Below are 20,121 nucleotides of genomic sequence, written 5' to 3' on the forward strand. Positions count from 1 at the left end.
TTACTTTTAATGCAAAACCATTACTTTTGCACCAACCTAACAGCAAGGTCACCTGCTAGTAATCATCACATCAAGCCTTAAGTGTTCTCATCTGCAAAACAAGGATCAGCTCTACCTCACCAGGCTCCTGGGAGGGTAAACTAAATGGAGACCATATTTCACATGCTGCTAATTGCTGTCAGTTCACCATTATAATAATTATTGTTATTAATTCAATTAATCAATTACTAATAGACATATTTCCTATCACCTATGTGATCTAGGCCTTGATCTAGATCTGGAGATACAAACATGGTCAAAATAGATAAATATCCCTGTCCCCAAGGAGCATACATTCAAGTTGGGGACACAGACAAGAAATAAACAAGAAAAATATATGTTATGTCAGATGAAGCTTAGTACTATAGAGGAAATAAAGTTAGAGAAGCGGTGATGGGAGGGTTGCAATCTTATATTTGTTGGTCAAGGAAGGCCTCACAGAGAAGATAATACTTGGACAAAGTCTAAGGAAGTGAGGGAGCAAACCAAGTACTTATCCAGGGAAAGAGCATTTTAAGCAAGTGCAAAGGCCCTGAGGCTGAACTAGCAAGGAGGCCAGGGTGGATGCAATAGATGGAGGGAATAGGGAGCGGTAAGAGATGAGTCCAGAGAAATAAAGACGTGAGTGAACCACGTAACACATTGCAGGCCATTGATCTTTAATCTACATACCGTGGAGGGCCATGGAAGGATTTTGAGCAGAGCAAAGACACTGTCTAACATTTATAAAGGGTCACTCTGGCTGCTATAGGGGATAAGAACAGAAGCAGATAGGAGGCTGTTGCCATTCATCCAGATGATGAAAGATAGTAGCTTGGACCAGGGAGGTAGTTGTGCAGGTGATGAGATCTGTTTCGATTCTGAATACATTTTGAAGGCAGAGCCAAGAGGATTGCTGATGGATTGGTTATTCAGGTATAAGAAAAGCAGGAGTTACTGATGACTCCAAGGTTTTTGACCTGAGCAGGTGGAAGATTGGAGTTGCCATTTACCAGAATGAGATCAAGTGGGAGGAGCAGTGTTATGCCTTGAATTTTGTCCCCACAAAAAGATACATTGCAGTCTTACCCCCAATACTTGAGAGTGTGATCTTATTTGGAAATAAGGTCTTTGTAGATGTAGATAAGTTAAAACAAGGTCATTAGGGTGGACCCTAATCTGATATGACTAGTGCCCTTTTAAAAATGGGAAGTTTGGACACAAAGACCCACAGACAGGGACAGCACCAGGTAAGGACTGGTGTGATGCTGTCGCCAGTCCAAGAACTACCAGAAGCTTGGAGAGGCCTGGAATGGGTGTTTCCCTAGCACCTTCAGAAGGAGCACGGCCCTGCTGACACCTTGATCTTTTAGCGTCCAGAACTGTAAGACAGTACATTTCTGATTTTTCAAGCTGCTCGATTTTTAACACTGTTACAGCAGCTCTAGCAAACTAGCATGTTTGGAGGACAGATCAGCGCTTCATCTTTAGGCATCGAAGTAGAAATGTCAAATAACAACTGAGTATGAGTCTGGAGTTCAGGGCTGGAGATACACATTGGCGAGTCATCTTATCTGCTATGAACTTATGACAGTGGAACTGGATGAGATCACTCAGAAAAGATGTCCAAGGATTGAGCTCAGGGGCATTCCACCATTGAGAGGACAGGGAGTTAAAAGCAGCTGGGGAGGAAAAAAGGAAACCGGGAGAGGGCAAGCTCTGCAAGGTGAGTGAGGAAAACGTTTTGAGAAGTCAACAGTCATCAGCTCTGTCCAGTGTCAGCCATGAGTCAAGTTGGATGAAGACAAAAAATTCACCACTCGATTAAGCAATTTGGAGCTCCTTTTTGACCTTGGCAATGGCAGTTTCCGAGGTGGGAGGGAAGCATAATTGGAATGGGTTGAAGACGGAATGGGAGGAGGGGAATTGGAGGCACAGAGGTGGACAACTCCTTTGAGGAGTTTTGCTAAAGCGTTATGTGGGATCAAGAGAACTCTTTTAAAGGTAGGGGAAATAACGGTATGTTTTATGCTGAGACAAATGATGCAGCAGAGAGGGGGAAAACTGAGGATGCAGGAGAAAGTAGGGAGAATGGCAGAGGGATGCCCTTGGAAATCTGGCAGGGGTGGAATCAGGTACACTCGTGGAAGGGCCAACCTTGCCCAGGAGCATGGGTAGTTTCCCCTTGGTGACAAGAGAGAGGCCAGAAAACAGGCACCAGTGTATGGGAGGGAGGGGTTGATGTGGTGGCAGTGACACAGGATGTGAAGTCACTGACAGTAAGGAGAGGGAAGAGGCACTGAGGCTTTGGGGAGGACAAAAGGAATGAAACAGCCATGGAGAAAAAGGAGAGTGAAAAGAGTGGGAGAGTACGGGAGGGTGTATGCAGCACACACAGCCTGCTTGTGCTGAAGGAAAATCAGACAGATTAGGATGTGCTTTTCCCCAGCCACTCAGCTGCACAAGTGTAAGCTCTGAGTCAACACAGTCGGGCTTTATCAGGATTGGGGTTTTGCTCCTTGAATATAAAGAGAGGAGGAGCAAAGGAACGGAGGGGTATGCAAAAGAGTGGTTACAACGATGGACTTTAAGCTGGATAAAAATAAAGGGTGGGACCGGAGAAGGGCAGAAAGCACCAAAGAGTGTTTGGATGGAGGGATTGTACATGTCAATGAGGGAAGGATTGTTAGAGTCAGGGTACCAGAGCTTGTGAGCCAGAAGGATAAAACTAGGGGTCACAGAGTGGGCCCCTTAACATGCATCTCTTGGAAGAAGGAAGTTACTAACCATGACAAGGTCCAGGGCATGACCATGAGGTGAGTGGCTGGGGCAGGATGGAGAACAGGCACATTGGAGAAGAATGTCAAAGAACTGAGACATCATGGTCCTGAAAACATCATTGATACTGAAATCCCCAAGAAGTACGAGAGAGGTTGGAGCAAAGAGACAGTAAGCCAGAGGCTAAAATCTTGGAAGAATCAGAAGTCACCAGGTGTCATTAGGTCACCACATCACCTGATGACATAAGTTTCACGCTGGGAGTTCTTGGAAGGGGGACAGAGAACAATGTGGAAGCAGCAGTGAGAAGCAAGGATGATGCCTGTGCTTGTTCCTGGAGGTGTCCAGGCCAAGAGGCTTGATGGTGGTGAGAAGGAAAAGGACCCCCAGGAGCTGCTGTACCTAGGGGAGAATGAAGCAATGTCCAGGGAAGAGACTGAGGAAATGGGCCTTTGCTGCTGCCAGACCGTGAGTCCCAGAAGGCAAGAGCAAGGGCGGGGTGGGGGATAGGAAATTAAGTCAGAAAAAGAGCCCAGTGGGGAGCAGACCCTGGACATCAGGAGTGACCCAGGAGTCCCAGGCTTCTCATGTCATTGACATAAACCAGGATCAACAAACAGCCCTGGGAGATGAGAGCAGAAGGTGACTCTGAGGTGGTGAATCTGGGAACATAGCAGGGTGAGTGGGGCAGTGGCATTCTTTCCAGAAGCACCAGGAGTTCTGGGATCCCTAATCACTTTTGCCAAAGCTGATGTGGAGAGGCTTGTAGTTATATTATAAATATTATATCATTATTATTATTACTACAGTGTCAGCCAGCCTTCTTAGATATAAATAACCCAATCCACTCTGGCCAGTTCTTGTGAAAAAAAAAAAAAAAAAAAAACTTTATTAAAGGATATAGGTGGCTCCCAGCAACTCAAGAGTCTATGTCCAAAGCCACACAGTCAGGACTCATGCCCAGTCTCACTGGGGGTGCTCTTCTGGGAAATCGTACCCCCTCCATTTGCCTCCTGTGATGCTCAGGACTCGATGTCAGAAGCCACAACTGTCTTCGAAGAACCAAATTCCTCCACCACTGCACTGCCCAGAAAAATGATCCCCCTCTGCCTGAAGCCTCTGCATACTGTCCACCCTCTCAACAAGTCTCTATGGATGAGTCTAATTGGCCAAATGTCAGCCACTAGCCAGCTGCATTTGCAAAGAAGCTGAGATGCAAGTCTTCTGGCCCCTACCTTAGGAAAATTATCACAATCTGTACAAATTACCCAAGTCTAAGAAGGATGTTCAAAGATATTGGCAAAGCACAAATGTCAAATACTTATTGCATGATAATAATAAAGAATTTGTATTGTTCTTCTGTCTGATCTTTGCAAGAAAGAGATGGGGAGACCTCTGTGCAGCCACTTCAGCAGCAGAATCTCGGAGGAGGTTACTAACCTTCCAGCAGCAGTTGAGAACACTATTTCTATTGATTAGCGCCAAGGTCTCAATAAGCCACGTGCGTGTTCTCAGATGGGTCTGAGCCTTCCCAGATAAGATCAGACTTGTTTAGAGCTCACTGCACAGCAAAGCACACTCTTGAATCTGGAAAGACAAGATGATAAAGGCTCCTATTTACTCAGCAGCTCCCATGTGCCAGCCACTGTAATCTTCTCTCGGCATGCATGATCTCATTTAATCCTCAAGGCAACCCTGTGAGGAAGGTAGTAGGATTACCATATTACATTTAAGGAGACAGAAGCTTAAAGAAAATATTAGTCACTTGCTCGTGACCCCCATCCCCCCACCCCTAGCTGCAAGGTCACCACGTGCCTATGTGCAAGCCGTGCACTGCACTACTCCACAGTGCATAACTGTATTCAGTGTGAATGGCACCACCTGGAGTTGTGCAGTGCACAACCTGTGTGCTTAAATACATCAGCTCTGCGTGCTTGATTCCAAAGTCCATTTTCCTCACAACTATATTACCAAGTCCAGTAATCAAAGTCTTTTAAGCAAGTGCTCCTTAAGGTCAGGGAAGATTTCTTCTTTGTATCCACAGAGAGTAGCACAACGCCTGGCACATAGCAGGTGCACAATAAATGGCTGCAAGATTAAAGGCTATCAAAGACGAACATGAATGTGCTCATCAACTCCTGAATCACTGGATCTACAGAGGCACCACTTGAAGCCTGAAATAGGTAGTTTAAAACAAATGAAAGGAAGAGTTACTGCTTTGCACAGCTGGTTGTCAGCTTATAAAACTCATTAACCCAAGAGGTGGTATAGGCAGCAAATACTAATGGACTCCAGGTGTGTCTAAGAAAGTTCAAGGCTTCTACAACCATAATGTACTATTAAGGAGAGTAGCCAAGAAGGGGACTAACATTGTTTGAGCATCCACTATATTCCAGGCACTGGGCTAGATGGAACACGTTATTACTCTCTCCAAGTCTGTTTCCATCTATATAAGATAGAGCTAATATTACCTACCCATTGGGGGTTTAGTGATCATTAAGTGAAATAATGTATGTAATGCACTTAGCACGAGTCTGGCACGGTGTCCATGTTCAATAAATGTTAACTATTATTGCTAGAAGTAATAATATTCATCATATTATTAACAAATAAAGTTGTGTTTATATTTCACTAGTAGGAAACTATTGCACAAAATCTGCATCTCATACTAGGAAACCAGGTTCAAATTTCCCTTTATATAGACACTTCACTGATCGAGATGAAAAAATTAAGCTTCAACCTTAGGGATTGCACATAAATAGAAAAATAATTTCATCATGTTTCTTCCTTGTGATTTTCTACCAGGGTCATCTTTTGCTAAAGCAGCAATATACTGATAATTCCAGTTTCATGCTTCCCACCTACTCTAATTTCTACCAGGAGCTTTCAGAAGATAGACACTGTGTCAGGCACTAAATATATATATATATTCAGATGATACTTCTGCTTCCTATGTAGAGATTTTTGTGCAGAGTTTGTGAATACTGTGGTGCACGGACAAGATGAAAATAGATTAATATTACTAGAAGCCAGAACTCAGAGAAAATTATCTCCAATTTCCAGCTTAGTGATGCTTAGAACCAGCCTTCTTTCCTAAAAACCTGAGTATAGCCCCTTAGAGGCCTATCATGCTGTACTACTGTGAGTTCCTTGAAGGCAATGATCACTCAGTTATGTATCATTTCTTCTCTGGGTCCACAGACCTCATCGTACCGTATGGTACAAGGTAGATTTTACTAGAGAGAGAGAGACAGAGGCAGAGACAGATAAGATAGATGGATGGACAGTGGAAAGATGTATAGATGGGTAGATGAAGCAAACATGAGTAGAGGATGGATGGATGGATAAAAAAAGTAGTATAATTAACATTAGCATAGGCTCTAAAGTGATATTAGCTTCCAAAACCAGCTCTGCCATTATTCAACTGTGTGGCCTTGAAAAAGTTGCTTAATCTCTCTAGTCCTTAGTTTCCTTATCTATAATATAAGGATGATCATAGTTCCTACCTTGTTTGTTGCAAGTTTTAAATTAGGACAGTACATGTAAAGCACATAATACACACACACTCATCCATCAGCAAATGTTTATTGAGCTTCTACTATGTGCCAGACACTGGACTAACACTTGGGATTACAACGTTAAAATAGGCAAAAATCGTTGCCTTCATAGAGTTTACATTTTAATTGGGAAAACGTAAAACACAAAAAATTAGACAATTATACTTACCTTCTAAGTGTATTAGAAGGTGAGTGTTTTTAAGGGGAAAATGAAACAGACTAAGGAGGTAGGGAAAGGGTTTACAATTTAAATCACGGTAGTTAGGGTGAACCTCACGGAGACTGGGACATTTGAAAAACTACTCAAAGGAGTGAGGAAGTGAGCCATGGGGCTCTCTGGAGGGAGAGCATTCCAGGTAATGGAAACAGCCAGTGCAAAAGCCCTGAGGCAGAAGTGCCTGCTCTATTTGCAGTGCAGACAAGGCTAGTGTGGCTGGAGCAGTGGGAAAGAGCAGCAGAAGGTGAGGTCTGAGAGGGAATGGGAGGTCAGGTCCCACAGGGCACTGGAGGTCACTGGAAAGTGGACTTCTTTTCTTCCAGAGTGAAATGGGGGTCCCTCTGTAGAGTGCTGAGCAGCAGAGGGAGATGATCTGACTCACCCTTTAACAAGGTTATCTGTGGCTATTGTATGATGGGCCTGACACCTAATTGGAGCACAATGGCAGCTGTTATGAATGCTTGGCAGAAACTGTTACCTTCTTGGGGGTCTTAGCAAAGCTGCTTGGCTTTCTAATTCCTTATGCCATCTGCTTTCATAGACTGAGCAAAGGGCTCTGCAGAGTTGAATAGAAGGAGGAAGTTGGCACTTCCAAGTAGAAGTTGGCACTGCAACTCTGCATGGATGGGTCACTGTCAAGCTGCTCCCTGGAGGATGGGCATGCTATGAACAGGGGTTGTGCTGCACAAGGAAGAGACTTAAAAATTGCTCCTAAGGGATGTTTCCTCCATAGCTGCTGGCAGCCTCTCCTGGGCCAGAGAGATGAGCACATTCTCCTAAGATTGGTGGGGAGAGCATTCACAAGGGCGTTTATACTGCACTGACATCTCCTCTTCCTCCTTTTCCATCTTTATCATCTTTATTGTGTCCATGTCGTTATCTTTGTCAGTATCATCACTATTTATTTATCGCTGTGATAAGCACTTCACACGCATTCACTAACTTACTCTCCACAATAGCTATATGAGACCAGTACTATCAGCCCCATTTAATCCAGGAAGAAACTGAGCCCTGAAGAGGTGAGGTAGCTTGCCCAGGGTCTCACAGCTGGTACATGGCAGAGCAGGACTGTGAATGGAGATCGTCTGGCTCCGCAGCTGCTATGTCACCCGCCTGCCTCTGCTTCCTTCCGAAGGCTGCTGTTCTTCTTCATTCAGCCTACCTGAAAAGGTTGCCATCAAGCCCCTCAGGACACAGAACAGGAGCAATAGTAAGGCAAGGCGGAAAGGACAAATACCAAGTAGAAGGCAGACCTGGCATCTCACTCCAGTGTGCTTGACTACGAGGCAAAACTGGGTCCAGATATTCATGCAGGTGTGAGCATGTGCAGATAGATGCATTTTTAAAAGGTAGATTTGGGTATGGGTGTAGATATGGATCCGGCAGTGGACAAGGCTTACACGATGCCAGGAGAAGGACAGTGGATGTGGTTTAGGGCACCAGCTCCAGAAGCAGGTCCTAGCTCTGCCCTTCACCAGCTGGGAGACCGTGGAGACCTTCCTCTCTTTATACTGCCATTTTCTCATCTTTAAAATGAAGGTAATCATGGGACCTACCTCAAAGGCTTGTTAAGAGAATTAAATGTGCTCAGGTGCAATGTAATTGGAAAACCAACAAACACCTTAAGTTATAAATTATAATAATAAAACAAGTAGACATTGACTAGTATGTGAAACTCACCCCAGATGTGGCCATGGACTGGCCAGTCTTTTAAAGGGGATTTGAGCTATGGATCAAATGGAAGGACACCTTGGAAGCCTGGTACTGACCTTCGAAATTAAGAGTCATGGGGCTAGGGGCAAGGCATGTCTCAGGAGTGCCCACATCAGGGGAGGTGCCTGCAAACACCTGTTAGAGGCAGGCTCAGGCTTCTGTCCCACAAAAGCTCCCCGAGGGAAAGGAAAGGCTCCCAGTGATACTGCAGCTGTCCTGGAGCTGGCTCACTATCCCCAACAATCCTGTGTAGCCTAAAGGAGGCATCTAACAAGTGTCCATCCAGTGTGGTCAGGTGTGCCTTAGTGCCAGTGGCTACAAAGCATCTTCTGGTCACTCATTTCCCTCACTCTGATCATGGAGGACTAAAGTAAACAAAGCAGCCTCTTAGGGTCACCCCACTATCTGGAGGAGAGCAACTGATCTCTGAGAGCAAGGGCTGTGTCTGCAGTATTCTCCGATGATTCCCCAGCGCATAGCACAGGACCTGACACACCGCAGACATGCAATCTCTGTGGAAAAAAGGAATAAAGAAATGATGGAAGGGCTCCCTCTCATTCTCTCCCTCTCTCTCTCTCCTTTTTAAAAAAAAAAGAGAGCGAAGGAATGGAAGGGAGGGGGAACATGTTGAGCTTTTTAATAAATAATAAAAAACACTTTTTTCGGTATTCCACCTGACCAAACAAATTTGCCAACCCCATGGGGAAGTGGCACTGATTTTCTGGTCAGGAAAGCAATATGAGGTGCGCCTGGGGGATGGGCATAGTCCTGAGGGTCCCCACCAGGAGGATGACACCTTTCCATCACAGACACCATCCCAGGCCCTCCTTCAGGCAGATCCTGCGTCCTCAGGAGCTTCTCTAGAAGCCCTACCCCTGTCAAGTATAAATAAAACAAACCACGTTACTGCATGTGGCTCCATCTGTTAATTAACAAATAAATCAGCCCCATCTCACCAATTAAGAAAAGATACCTGGGACTGCAAAACGTGACTTATTCCTCTCAGTGATAATGAAAGGTATTTGTCACAGGCCTTAAGGTGATGGGGGCTGCCCACCTCTCCCCCAGCCTCTGCCCTATTCACACAGCCTAAACTCTCTCCCTAGGACCTGAGAGAAGGCCCCAGACAGCAGCCATGCTGGGGCCTCGCCTGTCACAGCTGTCTCTGTATGAGGCAGTGGCCACGGCTGGAGCAGGAGGTCCAAAGCGCTAAGGGCTACATGCCTCCAGCCCTCCACTTCTCAGGGGAGAACAGAACCTGAGTCTAAGGACCAAGAGTTACAGTGGTATTTCTTATACAGAGGTCTGAGAACCATCTGCTCAGAATCGCAGGAAGCTTGTGAACACGCAGATCCCTCATGCCCCACACAATCCCCATGGATCTGGATCTCTGGGAGTGGGACCAGAATGCTGCAATTGTAACCTGCTCCCTGGGAGAATCTTACAATTTGACAATCACTGATGAAAAACCTGTCTTTTCCTCTGCTTGGGAATTAAGACTTTCTTTTCTTTCTTTTTTTTTTTACATTGGCAAAAAAAAAAAAAATGTTGGGGGCAGTGCCTGGCAAATCGCATAGAGTCATAGAAGGTCTATGATGGAAAGGACGCTGGGTCAACCCTCATTCTGCAAATAAGGAGACAAGGCCCATGCTACAAGTTAATTTCCTCCCTTGCTAAAAGATATGTTAAAGTGCAAACCTCCAGCACCTCAGAATGTGACCCTATTTGATTATAGGGTAATCAAATTAAAATGAGATTATTAGGAAGGGCCTTCATCCAATATGATATAGGTGTCCTCATAAAAGGGGAAAATTTGGACGTAGAGACAGACATGCACAGAGGGAAGACAATGTGAAGAGACACATGGCAAATGCTATGGACAGATTGGAGTGATGCTGTCACAAGCCAAAGAATGCGGGGACTACCAGAAGCAGCAAGGAAGAACCTCTCCTACAGGTTTCAGAGAGCATGGCCCTCCCAAACACCTTGATTGCAGATGTCTAGCCTCCAGAACCGTGAAACAATACATCCCTGTTGTTCTAAGCCACCCAATTTGTGGTACTTAGTTACTGCAGCCCTAGCTAACTAATATAGCCATAAAGGAAACATGGCTTGGCCAAGGCCATATAGCTAGACAGTGGCCAAGGTGGGGCTTAGACAAGTTCCCGACTCTCTTGGGTTCCATTCACTCAGCCACACTGTTTTATGGTCTAAGTCTCCCCTTCCACCTCTACAAGGAATGACGCCGATTCCTTTAGGAATGCAGAAGAGGTGGCCATCTCCAAGGCGTTCCTCCACATGTGCAATCAAGAGGGTGCTTGCTAGAGTGGTACAGTTCCTCAGTGTCCAACCCACAGATTCCAGAATCCATCAGATTTTGCAGACCATTGGGCCAGGCAAACGACCACAGTGCAGCAGCCAAAGGGCTAAATGTGGGTGCTGTGTGCAGCTACCATGTACTCTTTGCTTCCAACCCTATTGAAGTCCAAACTGGCAGTCAACGAACACACCAGGGACCTCTTACGAGGCTGCTTCAGAAAGGCAACATGGTGCAGGCTTCTCTGGCTGCCCAAGGAAGACTGCACTTGTGGGGGAAAGTGGGAGTTATTCCAGAATCCAGAAAGCTCCCCTTTCACCTTGCAGCATCAGTGAAGCCAAGCTACAAGGAGACAGTGAAAGAACCACTAGAGACCCCACCCACTAGACAGCAACCTATGAGTGCAAACTATTCTCATCCGCACTCCCAGTTCCTTCCCTCTGAGGCCAGCCTCCGGCAAAGTCCAAGACCTCTGAAACCCACGGTATCTACCTCTACCCTTACACAGGAGGCAGGTTACACCACAACCATTGTAAATTGCCTCACAAGCTTCTAATTCATGAGGCCTGGGTTGGGTGGGAAGAAAAGTCTACTACCAGGATGGAGAATTCCATGTGGCTGAGGAATTCTGCATGATACAGCAAAGCAAAATTCTTTAGAGCTCTTGTCCCTAGATTTTGTTGGGGCTGATAGGAGGCAGACACAGGATTTCTTAGTACTCTAGGGAGATACCAGCCGGCAAAGGCTAGATGTTCTTTAGGATCCTCTTCTTGTGTCCAGTGCTCTGGGCACAAGAGAGGCTGATGTCCAGAAAGAGGAGGCCTCCTTAAGCAGCGGTGTGTGAGCAGGAGCTCCCATGAGTTGCCATTACTGCTTTGAAGGGCCTGCCATGTGGAACCCTGTCATCCCCTTGAGTAACATATGCATAGGAAAGTCATTTGTGATCAGAAAAGAGAGAGGGAGAGGAGGGAGAGGATGCAATCAAATTAATTCTAATGACATTGATAAGATGTGGAAGCACAGCCAATGACTCCATTAAAATAATGACTTTGGGTCCCTTCTGTCATCACCTAGGGTCTTCCCCCCTCCCTTGCCCACTCTATCTCCAGAGTGCTGGCAATGGCCACTGTGTTGGGAGACAGGAAGGACAGCAGGGATAGAGAGTGATGCCACAGAGGGGGAGGCCATCTTTCCACCCAGCAGATCTTAATTATCAGTGGTCAGCCCCCTAGGTTGGCAGCTGCAGGGAGGAAAATGAATCACACCATGACTATGGGAGAAAGAGACATGGATAAAGGAGGATGGCCCAGAGCTTCTGCCACACCCCTCTCCCAGCCAGAGTCCCAGTGGCACCCCAGGGTAAACACAGGGACACCAAGCTCCACCCACATGGACCGTCATGCCGGTGGTGTGCCCTGGAGATGTGCAGTGTGGCAGCCCTGGTACACACCCACACATGTGTGAGTAGCTTCATAGAATGGCATAGGATGACAATAAAGACATCCAGTAGGATTTACCCGATGCCCCTGGACTACACCTGCACTTCCTTTCTGTTATTTTACAATTTGGTGTTTATTATGGTGAAATTCACACAACATAAAATTAATCATTTCAAATTAAAAATGTAGTGATATTTGGTATATTCACAATGTTGTACAACCACCACCTCTATCTACTTTCAAAACACTTTTATCACCCCAAAAGGAAAACCCCATACCCATTAAGCAGTTATCCCCATCTCTCCCACTCTCAGCCCCTGAAAAACACCAATCCACTGTCTGTGTGGATTTGCCAATTCTGAACATTTTATCTAAATGACATCATACAATATGCGAACTCTGTATTTGGCTTCTTTCACGTAACATAATACTTCCACGGTTCATTCACATTGTAGCATGCTCTGATTTCCCATTCCTTTTTATGGCTGAGTAATATTTCCTTGTATGTATAGACCAAAATTTGTTTATCCATTTATCTGTTGATGGGCATTTGGGCTGAATCTATCCTCTGAATGGAACCGAAGCTCTCACATTCAGCTTCCCCATGAATTAGTACACCAGGCCTTGCTTCCCAGCTCTGCTTCTGCCTCCCAGGTTGGACCTAGCCTATCTCTCATGCATACCCTACTCTAGCCCAGCTTCCCCAGCCACATCTTTCTTCAGCCTAAGTAATGCCAAACTCCATATCTCCTCTCCAAAGAGAGCTGCCTCCCCACCAGGGTGTTCAGGCTGTCTTCAGGTGAGAAAGGTAAAGATGCTTTAACCAGACTTCTCATTCTGACCCTCAGGAAGGAGGAGGCAATGTCAGCTGATCTTCTGTTTCAACTTTGGTCTCGAGTTCACAATCCCAAACTCAATCCAGAAGAATTTGGGGCCAGGTGTGATAGCTCACGCCTGTAATCCCACCACTTTGGAAGACTGAGGTGAGAGGATCACTTGAGGTCAAGAGTTTAAGACTAGCCTGGGCAACATAGAGAGATTCCATCTCTACAAAATAAAATAAAATAAAATAAAATATTAGTCAAGTATGATAGCACATGCCTATTGTCCCAATTACTCAGGAGGCTGAGGCAGAATCTCTTGAGCCCAGGAATCCAAGGCCGCAGTAAGCTATGATTGTGCCACTTTGCTTCAGACTGAGTGACAGAGCAAGACCCTGTCTCAGAAGAAGAAGAAGAAAGGAGAAGGAGAAGGAGAAAAACTTGGACAAAGTTATTAATTTTGAACTACTGTATTTGCACATGTGTTCTGATCCTCTCAACCCCAGGAGATGGCTATCTGCTAAACTGAGCCTGGCACAGAAGGCAGTGCCATGGGCCAGGATTCAGTTTCATCAAATGCATCCTCAGTAGGTACATGTTCCACACCAGGCACCATGGCATACCCAGGGAGGTACAAAAATCAATAAGGCATGGGCAAAGGAGCTCGTGCTCTGAAGAAGGAGACAGATACATGCAGGAATAGCAGTAAGACAGCAATGACAGACTCAGACCCATAAACAGGTCTGGGAACCCCAAGTAGAGGAACTGCCTGCTGGCAGAGCTGTGGAGGAAAAGCTTCTCAGAAGATGTAACCTTAGAGGTTGAAGAAGGGCAGGTAAAATGTGACCGGGATGAAGGGCTTCCTGCCAGGACTGCAAGAGCAAAAGCACAGAATAGGGTATGCTCTCCCCCTGCTGTGGCCATGATGGTCATGCCCAGGAGGGGGAACAGAAGGTGGGGCTGGAAGGCACCAGGTGGTAGAGGGCTTGGGGCATAGGTTAAGGCATCTGTCCTCAAATCTCTAAAGGTTTGTGACCTGAGGAGGAGGAATCAGGGACCTTAGAACCTGAGGAGCCTAACCAGCAGTGCCAGCTGAACTTCTGCAAAAGGCTGATTTAAGGGCAGCAATCTCCTAGAAAGGTGGTGAGCAGGCTTTGAAGACATTCACATGGTCATTTCTGTGTGAGTGAGAAGACACAGAGGAGCTGCTGGAGGCTGGGAGGCTGGACTCCCCTATACCACCCTCACCTCAGCACCACGCTGGTGTGAATGTGGGCATTGGCCACAGGACTCTTGGAGAGGAAAGCGCTGTTTCAGGAAGACATGTCAGAAAAGAGTGAACAGTATATTCAAGAATAAATGGCTGTGCCCGTCATGCCCGAACCAGGAAATTGTCAGGAGAGCAGTTTCCCACAGAGTCCATCCCCGTGAGGGGTATCCCACTGTCTGACACCCTTGTGGCCATTCTGAGTTTGAGGACAGCCTCCCGAGCCACAACATGGGCTCAGAGAGGAAGATGTCTCCCCCCTGCCCCTGGCTGAGCCCCCGATGCTCTCCAGCTCCCGAGACTTCTTGTCTCATCCCTTCCAGACCAAGCTGCATAGTTGCCAGGCAGGGTCCAACCAAAGCCTCCGCCTCCTCCCTGTGCTGCCACTTGTCAGCGCCAGGCAAGAGAGATGCCAGCTTCGTCCCCAGCCTGAAAGCCCATTCAGGGTGCTGGAAGATGAATTATGTTTCATTTATATCAAAGAAGCAATCTCGGAGCCCATTTGTGATCAAATTTGCTGTCAGAGAAACTTTGCTTTATCTCATTACATCTGATATCTCTTGGCTTCTTGTCCTTGAGACTATTAAAGTTTAATGTCAAATTCAAGATGAAATGAAATCTTTGCTGCATCATCTCATCGGGACCCGAGCATTCCCCCTTCCATCTAAAATTTTCTGACAACTAATTACAATGGGGGTGGGGGGAAAAAGAGAGACCTACTATTCTCTTCCCATTTGCTAAAAATGCCATCATTGGAAGGGGTTGCCAATGTGCACAGTGGCAGTGCGGTGGCAAAGAACAAGGAGAGGTGCTAGTCACCATTCAACTCCCTATTCCTTGGAACAAAGACCTCCGCTTTCATTCCTACTCACACAGAGCATTCCTGCCCGGGCACATGGTGTAGGGGAAAGCACACTGGACCGGGAGGCAGATGGGAGTTGAATGCCAGGCTCTGCCAGCTACATGACCAAGGGCAAGTCACCCCCACCTCTGGGCCTCAGTTTCCTCAACTAAAATTAATGGACTTGTACTAGAATCATACAGCCCCATTTAGGAGCTAGGAGAGGAAATGGATGAGTGTACAGCTGTCTGTCCCCACCAGGAAGCATAGGGGACTGTGGCTAAGAGAAGCATACATCCCAGGCGTAGATGCTCAACTACAAATATATTAAACAAACGCCAGAAAAATCACACCTGCGGGCTCTATTTACCATGACAACCCCAAGACCAGTTGATTTCCAAGGCTTGTGATTGTCTCTAACTGAGAAAAGTGCCCACAGAAAACAGGCTTCAGACTGGGAATATGCTTTTCCCTGGAAAAGAGTTGGTATTTTGATTAGTAACACCGGTTGAAATTCACCTGTACAAAATAGGACCATCAGAAGGCCCAGAGACATACAGATGAGAATGCCTAAAAAGCAATATGCTTAAAAAAAGAAAAGGTTTTTAAAACGTAATATATTAACAACTTCATTTATTCAACAAATATTTATTAAGCATCTCATATGCTTCCACTGTTCTTGGCACTTGGGATTCAGCAGTTAATTTTAAAAGACAAAAATTCTTGACTTCATGGAGCCTAGAGACTGATGGAAGAGGGACAAACAATAAACATGATAAATAAGTAATTAAGTCATTTAGACTAATCTGTAAGTTTTTCTTTTTTTTTTTTTTTGAGACAGCGTCTCACTCTGTCACCCAGCCTGGAATGCAGTGGTGCAATCTTGGCTCACTGCAACCTCCGCCTCCTGCACTTAGGTGATCCTCCCACCCTTCCTAGCAGCTGGGACTATAGTTGCACACCACCATGCCTAGCTAATTTTTGTTTATTTTTTTGTATTTTTTTTTTTTTTTGGTAGAGATGGAGTTTCGACATGTTGCCAGGGCTGGTCTTGAAACTCTTAGGCTAAAGTGATCCTCCCACCTCTGCCTCCCAAAGTGCTGAGACTATAGGCATGAGCCACCACGCCCCGCCTGTCAATTCTTAAAGCGGGTGGGGTCGAGCAGTGAGGAGGCTGCTGGGATGCTGGGTGGCACCAAGGAGTCCGCTCTGCAGCTGAACTGCCTGGGCTCAAATCCAGGCTTGATCACTAACCAGCGATGGAATCTTCGTTACTTTGCTCACTTCTCTGTGTCTTTGTTTCCACATCCATAAAACGCCGACCATTAAGGAACCTACCTCCTGGGGTTAAATAAATATATTTATGTGAAGTGCCCACAACAGTGCCTGGCACTTAGAAAGTACCCATCTCTATTAGTATAATCATGTTTCTCTGGGAAAGCTTTCTGGTGAAGTGGAACTTGGACCAGCAGCCTGTGGCACCCATGCCTGGGGAAGAAGTGGCAGCTGCATGCTAAAGCAGAATCCACAGCTTAGAAGAAGGTCCTGGCTGGGCACAGTGGCTCACGCCTGTAATCCCAGCACTTTGAGAGACCAAGGTGGGTGAATCACGAGGTCAAGAGATCGAGACCATACTGACCAACATGAGGAAACCCCGTCTCTACTAAAAATACAAAAATTAGCTGAGCGTGGTGGCAAGCACCTGTAGTCTCAGCTACTTGGAAGGCTGAGGCAGGAGAATCGCTTGTACCCAGGAGGCAGATGTCGCAGTGAGCCAAGATCACGCCACTGCACTCCAGCCTGGCGACAGAGCGAGATTCCGTCTCAAAAAAAAGCAAAAAAAAAAAGGTCCCAACCAAAGAAATCAGGAATAGCTTTAACATACTCTGCAAACTAAGCCCCCACTTCTCAATAAATAATTCCCCAGTCTTCTCCATTCATCCATTCCTCTGCCTAATCATCTTCAGAGGAAGTTCTTCATGAGATCCAGCTCCTACCATTTCTACAGCAAACAAGTGTCAAGTCTTTACTATTCTCTTCACAGGAACCAGAGAACATCTTAAAATCCAGTCTTAAAACCCAGTAATGTAAGTCTCCAAAATCTCCAAAAGTCTGAAGATAGCAATTTATTCCTTAGCTCTCTATTGGCTGAGGAAAAAAAATAATAATCCAAATATTTGTAGATGTTTTCTTCCAAATCAAAATAGCTGTGTGCCAGAGACAATATTCATCTTTACAACAGCTCTATAAAGTAGATATCATCCTCCCATTACACAGGAAAGTATACTGAGCTCCAGAGATTTTCAGTAACTACCCAACGTATCCTAGCAAGGTGACAGAGCCGCAACATAAATTGCATCTGTTGGCTCCAAATGACAATGTTAACCACATACCAGACAAAATCATGAGTTTGGAGGTTTTCTCAGGTGTCAACACAATTCTAGTGAGATTTCTCACAAGAGTCTTTGAATTATGTATCCGCTTTTAGAATACAAGCTCCTTAAAAAAACAAACCACACTCAATGTCCCTTAGGTCTCTGAATGATACATATCTGTGCAATGAGTGACATAAGCCAGGGAGACAGTCTTTTTAATAAGCACTCCAGAGTTTACGTATCCAAGTTAATGCTGTCCTTTGTAAGGTGCGACCTGGGAAGGCTCCTCACATTCCAGTGATGTTGCTGCAGCGACTGTTGTGGTTTTATTTTGTTTTGTTTTGTTCTCTTTTGTTTTTTATTTCTTGCAAACCTGTTCAAAGATGTTAAACCTTTCTTGTTTTGAGGACAAATTCAATTTCTGGAAAAAGACCAAACTTATTTGGTGCCAAATCTTTCCGATAAGGTAGACAAGTAGTTTACATTAAATTAAAAAAAAAAATCCTTGTATCTGGGGGTCAATAAATATTTGTTGGCCGGACACCAACAAATATTTGGAGGCGGGTGGATCACTTGAGGCCAGGAATTCAAGACCAGCCTGGCCAGCATGGTGAAACCCTGTCTATATTAAAAATACAAAAATTAGCAGGGCATGGTGGTATGCACCTGTAATCCCAGCTACTCAGGAGATTGAGCCACGAGAATCATTTGACTCTGGGAGGCAGAGGTTGCAGTGAGCAGACATTGTACCACTGAACTCCAGCCTGGGCAACAGAGCGAGACTCCATCTCAAAAAAAAAAAAAAAAAAAAAACTTGTTGACTCACAATGACAACTAAATGAAAATGAAATACACATTCTTTGATTGTAAAGAAAAGAGACTAGTTTTATTCTTTGGCTCATAAGCCTTCTCTGAAAATAATTCCAGGAAAAAAATTCCAGAGATATTTTGAACAGTAGTGGGTCATTGGAATAACAGCAGTATATCTAAGGGAGTTGCTGTTGGAAGACAACCTACAGTTACACAAGCTTTAGATTTCAAATCAACAGGCATGTAAGGACTCCCAATTTCATGCATGACACAGTTCTAGACACTATTTCGTGTAGCTAAACAAGAACAGAATTCTCAGTGCTGCCAATCCCTGCTAGGGGAGGAGGGAGGCAGGATGCCCAGAAAAGCAATGAATACCCTTGATACAAAGCAGAACACAGACACTCCAGAAGGACTGGGGGAGGTGTCCAGGGGAGGGATAGAGTCTTCTGGCTGGAGGGTCTAGGAGAGACTTTGTGGAGGAGATCGAGTTGAGCTGAGCCTCTAAGCAGAGCTTCAGTCAGGACGCAGTGGCTCATGCCTGTAATCCCAGCACTTTAAGAGGCTGAGGCAGGCAGATCACCTGAGGTCAGGAGTTCAAGATCAGCCTGGCCAACATGGTGAAACCCCCGTCTCCACTAAAAATACAAAAATTAGCCAGGCGTGGTGATGCACATCTGCAATCCCAGCTACTCAGGAGGCTGAGGCAGGAGAATTGCTCGAACCGGGAGGCAGAGGTTGCAATGAGCCGAAATCACACCACTGTACTCCAGCCTGGGCAGAGAGAGATTGAGACTTCGTCTCAAAAAAAAAAAAGCAGGGCTTCCCACCCTTTTCATCACATGGCACTCACAGAAAATGGTAACAGCTGGGTGGCTCACTGGGACACAAGGACAATGCTGCCATGGACAGGAGCACTGGCCAGGAGGGATTCTGTGGTGGCTCCAGCCATCTGGCTGCCCTCAGGGACAAGGGGAATGAATCCTGCAGTAACCCACCTCACAAGACACCAGTTGGGAAGCCCTGCCTTAAAGAGGGGCAGAACTTCCACAGGTGGGTTGGAAGGAAGGGTCCTGCAGGTTCAGGTGCACAAGGTGGAGAGGTGACAGTGTCAGTGACAGTATTCTGAAAACATGCTATTATCCTGTTTGGCATTGGTGGGGAGGGGCACTTAAGAAAGTTAGGACTAAGTAAGTAGGTTGAGGCCAGCAAAGTGAGGGCCTCGAGTGTCATGTTCTAGAGTTTGGACTTGATTTCATAGTCAATAAAGATCCTTCCAGAGTTCCTGATGGGGAGTTGAGTGGTAAGTTCCTGGGGGAAAAAAAAAAACCTCACACTTCTTATGGTTTACTTAAAAACAGCCATAAATAATAAACTTTAAACAAACAGATAAATTCCAAAAGCTAAGATTCAGGCCTTTTTCCTGTGTCAGGCTTAGCAGGGTGTCCCGCTTAGAGAAAAAGGCTCAGGTGATTTAGAAATAAGATGAAAACCTCCAGTCCCCAGTTTTATGGAAAAAACACTCTGAAGCTAAAAAGTAAACACCCATGTTTCCTCAGGAGCCCAGGCCCCTCAGGAACTAAAAGCAGGCAGACTCCTTTATGTATTTTTTGTTCATCCTGTTAGTAGTTTGAGTTGCCACTGCTGTCGTCCACCCTGACTAAAATTAGAATAAATATACACACGGCTTATAACCAGGCAAACCACCTGCCTGTATGAGAAGGATGGCATAGGGCCGGGGGAGAGGACTTTTAAGATGGCTGCTAGCGTTGCTATGGAAATTTAATTCCCGACTAGAAGCAAATCCCATTCAAAAGGCCAAGAATGGCCGTGTTAGGTCAAAAACGGAACATGAACTGGGGGAAAAGATTGCTTTTCAAGAGAACCAGACAATTAATTTAGCAGAGGATCCACCCTGCAAAGAGAACATTACAGATACGTAATGTGAGGGATCTTTATTCTGTTAAA

The sequence above is a fragment of the Aotus nancymaae genome, unplaced genomic scaffold, assembly GCF_030222135.1.
Source record: "Aotus nancymaae isolate 86718 unplaced genomic scaffold, 86718_ANA_hifiasm-v0.15.2.pri h1tg000012l, whole genome shotgun sequence".
Lineage (NCBI taxonomy): Eukaryota > Metazoa > Chordata > Mammalia > Primates > Aotidae > Aotus > Aotus nancymaae.